At 38.2% G+C, this 5642-nt stretch overlaps 1 pseudogene; it reads right to left on the minus strand.

Moving 5' to 3' along the window:
- Positions 1-2802: 2802 nt before the first annotated feature.
- Positions 2803-4089, minus strand: LOC105489518 (DNA (cytosine-5)-methyltransferase 3A pseudogene; annotated as a pseudogene).
- Between the last annotated feature and the right edge of the window lie 1553 nt (positions 4090-5642).

The following is a 5642-nucleotide window of genomic DNA, read 5'->3' on the forward strand; positions in this document are numbered from 1 at the left end:
TATTATTGATTTAAAATCTGTTTTATCTGCTATAAGAACAGCTACTCCTGCTCACTTTTGATTTCCATTTGTGTGGAACATTTTTTTCAACCCCTTTACCTTCAGCCAAAAAGTGCCTTTGCCAGTTAGGTGGGTTTCTTACAAGCAGCTTGTAATTAGATCATGTTTTTTCAATCCATTTAGCCAATCTATATATTTTAAGAAGAACATTTGATCCACTTATGTTTAAGGTTAATGTTGATATTTAAGGTTTTGCTCCTGTCATAATGTTAACTGGTATCCAGTTGCTTTGCATTCCCATTTGTGTAATTGTTTTATAAGACCTGTAAGTCTTATAGTTTCATGCACTTTTATGACAGCAAATATCAACCTTTATTTCCATGCTCCCTTGAGCATTTATGGAAGGGCTGGTTTAGTTGTGACAAATTCCCTTAGCATTTCCTTATCTGGGAAATACTTTATTTTTCATTTATGAAGCTTAGTCTAGCACGTTACAAAATTCATGACTGACAGTATTTTTCTGAGAGCAGAACCTCATCTCTTCTTGTTTGTAAAGTTTTGGCTGAGAAGTCCACTGTTTATCTGATGGAATTTTCTTTGTAAGTGATTAGATGTTTTTCTCGTGCTGATTTTAGGATTTTTCCCCTCACATTGACTTTAGATGGTCTGATGATTATATGTCCTGGTTAAGCTCTTACAATGTGTCTTCATAGAGTTCTCTGAGCCTCTTGTATCTGGGTGTATAAAACTACAGCAAGACTAGGGACATTTTCCTCAATTATTATCTCAAATAGGTTTCCCTAACTTTTTGCTTTTTCTTTTCTCTCAGGAATTTCTATGACTTGTAGTTCAGACTTTTTACACACTAGAAAGATTAGCTCATTTAAAAATTTTTTTCTTTATTGTTGTCTGACTGGATTAATTTGAAAGACCTATCTTCAACCTCTGAGATTCTTCTGCTTGGGCTATTCAATTTATAAGCTGTCAACTGTATTTTATAATTCCTTCAATGAGCTTTTGATTTCCATAAGTTCTGTTTTTTTTTTTTTGTTTTTAAAAAGTATCTATCTCTTTGGTAAATTTTTAATTTATATCCTAAATTGACTTTTTTTGAATTCTTTGTATAGGCTTTCAGCTGTCTCTTGGATCTCATTGAGTTTCTTTAAAATCAGCATTATGAATTCTTTATCTGGCATTCAAAGATTTCATTTTGATTAGGATTCATTGCTTGAGATTTAGTGTGATCCTTTGATGGTGTCACATCACTCTTTTTTTCATATTTTCAGAATTATATTTTTATTCTCATCTGGATAAACTATCTTTTCTTCTTATTTTTGAATTTATTTTTGTTTGAATAGGTTTTCTTTTCCCGTCAGGATGTGACTATAGTGTATGTGACATAGGGTCATTTGGCTTTGGTTCTGTGTACTTTTAGTGGCAAAGACTCTATGCATTTCTCGGTTATAGATAGCCTTAGTGTGGTAGCTTTCATAAATGCTGGTTATAGTAGCATATACTTTTGGTGTGTGAGCAGGCTTATGGCCTCCTACAGGGCTGGAATGGTGGAAGTCTCAGGAAAGATATATCATTCCCAAGTGCTATGCACTGTGTTCTCAGATTTTGTATTGGATTGTGCAGTTCAACCTCCAGGCTAGTAGATGGTACTTGCAGATAAGAGCCAATTGCAGCAGTAATAGTCAGGTTTATGCTTGGCCTTGGTTTACTGAGAGAAGCTCTCGTTGGCTCAGGCAATGGGCTAGTCTGTGGAATGTACAGCGGCCTGAGCTCCCTGTTCAGCCTGAGAAGGGGGGATAAAGCTGGGTAGAGATAGACCAGGAAAGTTCACCCTAGGATTCCCCAGCAGTAAGCACAAGCACCAGACTTGGGTGAAATGCCCTGAAGTCTCCATAGGAGTGGCAAGTAGGCTACCCCAGCTCCACAGTCTTCACAGGCAGAAATGCAATATTAGCTTATAGAATAATAGCTCAAAGTCTGATCTGCAAGTAGGTTACAGTACAAATCAAACTCATTTTTTACCTTCACCTTAGTTGTTTTAGGGTAAATCAAAAGGTGTGATTATCTTCTGGAAATTCTATGAGATTAGAAAAATTGAAATAAATAATAGTGTTAATATGTAATATGTATAACATCCATGGAGACTTAAAATCTGAATTTTAAGCCCCAGATATGAAAATGAAAATGACAGAAATTTGAAACAAATAGGATATCACTTTCTATTTTTAAGATTTCCAGTTAGTAATTAATGGATTATAGCTCACCTTTGTGATACTCAACACACAGCAATGAGCAGCATTAGAATGGAGGCAACTCCAAGGGTATGAAGGATGTTCCTGGGGTGAGGAAAGTTTCCTTAGATAATAGTAATAGTTAGATCTAATAATAATCACTATTTCAATCGTGAAAACAGTGTTACAAATGGAAGACCATTGTGAATTTTTAATCTCTTTAGATGCAAGTATATATTTCCTTTAACTGTATAAGAGTTGAAATCTAGGAGTTTCAAATGCCTCTTCTGAACATACACAAGCTTTGATGAGTATCTGTTAAAATCTACACTTCTGAGTACAGTAATAGTTCTTAAACGCACGAGTGTTTCTTTTGGTAGAAAAAAATATTTGGATCAGTTGGTAATTTGAGAACTTACAATTTTCTACACTTGAATAATTTAATAATTTCCAAGTTTACTTCTAATTACCATGACTTAAATAACTGGCACTTTGCACGAAATTTTTCAAGGCCTTATTGCCACTGCTTAGAGTCAGTGATGATGATAAGAGCTCCTTATTGATGCAGGGTCCTGAGAGACAGCACCCGGATGGGCTTCCTATTCTGAGCTGGGACAGGTGGGTAAACCTTTGGAGGGTCAAATTCCTGGTCGTGGCTATTAGCGAAGAACATCTGGAGCCGGGAGGGCCAGTCGTCTCGCCGCCGCAGCAGCCCGTAGGTGCCCTTGTGCCCGCACATCATGTAGCAATTCCAGGGGTCTTCCTTAATGGCCCCCTGGGCAGCCTCAGGCCCCACCAAGAGGTCCACACACTCCACGCAAAAGCACCTGCAGCAGTTGCTGTTTCCACACTTGAGCAACTCGCGGCCCCCGCAGCAGATGGTGCAGAAGGACTGGTAGCCGTCGTCGTACTGGTATGCACACTCCAGAAGGCAGTTCTTGCAGTTTTGGTACACTCCTCCAATGAAGAGGGGGTGTTCCAGGGTGACGCTGAGGCTCCCACAGGAGATGCAAATGTCCTCCATGTTCCGGCACTTCTGCCGCACCTCATACACCAGCCACTCTCTTGCGCACTCATCGATAATCTCCTTGACCTTGGGCTTTTCCGTTGTGCTCTTCCGGGGCTTTTTGGCTGGCGGAGGTGGTGCATAGGCGGCTGCCTCAGATTCCACCCACATGTCCGTGTACACTTCTTTGTAGGGATTCTTCTCCTCTTCTGCTGGCTCCAGGCCCTCGGGGCCAGAGGGCTGGAAGTCTCCCAGGGCCCATTCAATCGTCTGCTTGCTCTGCACCTCCACGGCCTTGGCAGTGTCACTCTCGTTACTGTCGTGGCAAACCGGGAAGAGCTTCCCTGCACGGCTGCTGGCCACCTGCAGGACCTCGTAGATGGCTTTGGGGTACATGGGTTCCTTGTTTCACGTGGCCTGGTGGAAAGCACTGCAAAACAAGCTCAGCGGCATCAGCTTCTCACCACACACCACTGATAATTTGCCATCTCCGAACCACATGACCATGCGGGTGCCTTCAGCTGCTCGGCTCCGGCCCGTCATCCACCAAGACACAATGCGGCCTGGCCACCAGGAGAAGCCCCGCAGTTTCCCCTGCACCAGCTCCCCAATGCCGAAGCCCTGGCCGTCCTCGTACTCCGGCTCATGATCGCCTGCTTTGGTGGTGTTCTTGTCCCCAGCATTGACGCCCAAGGGCTCAGGCGTGGTAGCCACAGTGGGGGATGCGGGGTGAGTGTGCTGCTGCACAGCAGAAGGGCTGGCCTCCTCCACCTTCTGAGACTCCCCGGGCCCCTGGTTTTCTTCCACAGCATTCATTCCTGCAGCGACCTTGGCTTTCTTCTCAACCCATGAGGCCAGGTGCAGCCCATCTGCAATCGCGCTCAGGTGTCAAGATCTGTATTATTTTATAGGCTACATTTAAATGTTCAATTTATTTGGACTTCGTTTTTTTCTATGGTGTGAAATAGATACAATTTCATCTACTTTGAATGATAAGTCTTTTTTGTTAGCAATATTTATTGAATAAGGTATCATCTTTGAACTGAACTAACTTGTTTGATATATATTAACTTTATATATACTGAAGGACATACGCATTCTGTTACATATATTGAAGAAAGTTAATTTACGTATTAAACATATCTATGCTAGAAGAAAATAAATTAGAACATATAATTATGTTCATAGACAAACAGTAATTCAAATATGAAAATAAACATTTTCTTGAATGAAAGGACTAAAATATATTTCTCCTAGATCACCTCCAAAAAATTTCTATAGGTTTTAACCCCGGTAAGACGGAAATGAAGACAAGCTGATAAATTTGAAGTCAACAAGCACAGATTTTCAAATAATTATATAATTGTTGAATCATATAAAAGATATTTGTGAAAAAATAATCGATTTAGAATTATTTATTTCATATAAATAACATCAAAGCAGAAAGAAAGAGGGGGAATATATGGATACAAAAAGAATGTAACTTTTATTAAGTTCCTTGTCTCCTTCAGTGGGCAGATATATTGAGAAAAACCAAGACACAATTTAGATACATGATATATCTATTTGTTTAAAATATTGTGTATTTGTATGTAATAAATAATAGGTGGATTATTCACTAAATAGTGTTTAAATGACAAGCTTTATGTCTTGAAATATATATTATAGTAATAGCTCAAAACCTCCAAAGGTCATTTTCAAGTGGATTAAAGATTTACAAGTGTAAATGAATTTTTTTAAAAAAATTAGGTTAAAGTATTAAAAAAAAAAAGTTAGTGATAATTTGTTTTGGGAGATTTGTGTAGACATGAAAGTCAGCAATATAGTTACATATCAATTAAAGTAGACCTATAAAATAAGACACAAGAAAAAATAATCCTTTACAGAATAAAACTAAGAATAATGTATGTTGCAGAAAACATAATGAAAGTCCACAAAAATCTACAAATCAATCAGAGAGAGAGAGAGAAAGAATTCCAGGAGAAACATTAGCAAAGGCTTTGATCAGGCAATTCACACACAAAAATGTAATGACTAATTAGAATAGAAAAGGATTTTCCACATTATTAATATTTATAGTAAAATAAGATGATAAAGTAATATCCCTAACATAACATTTTATATATTAAAATTTGGAGATCCAGTTGCTATGAGGATGTTTGCAAATGAATATTAGCAGACACTGCAAAAATAGTGTCTTTTAACATAATTATACACAATAAATAAACCATAAAGAAAAATGAATAGAGGCCAGTATAACAGTATCTGCAGAATTAAAAATCACATAATTTTAACTCAGAAATTTGCTTTCAGAAATTTATCTCAGTTAAACATGTGTATATGCACATGAAAAGGTGCTTGTAATTGATGTATAAGTAAATGTGAAAGCC

Source organism: Macaca nemestrina, chromosome 6, assembly GCF_043159975.1.
Source record: "Macaca nemestrina isolate mMacNem1 chromosome 6, mMacNem.hap1, whole genome shotgun sequence".
NCBI classification, from domain to species: Eukaryota; Metazoa; Chordata; class Mammalia; order Primates; family Cercopithecidae; genus Macaca; species Macaca nemestrina.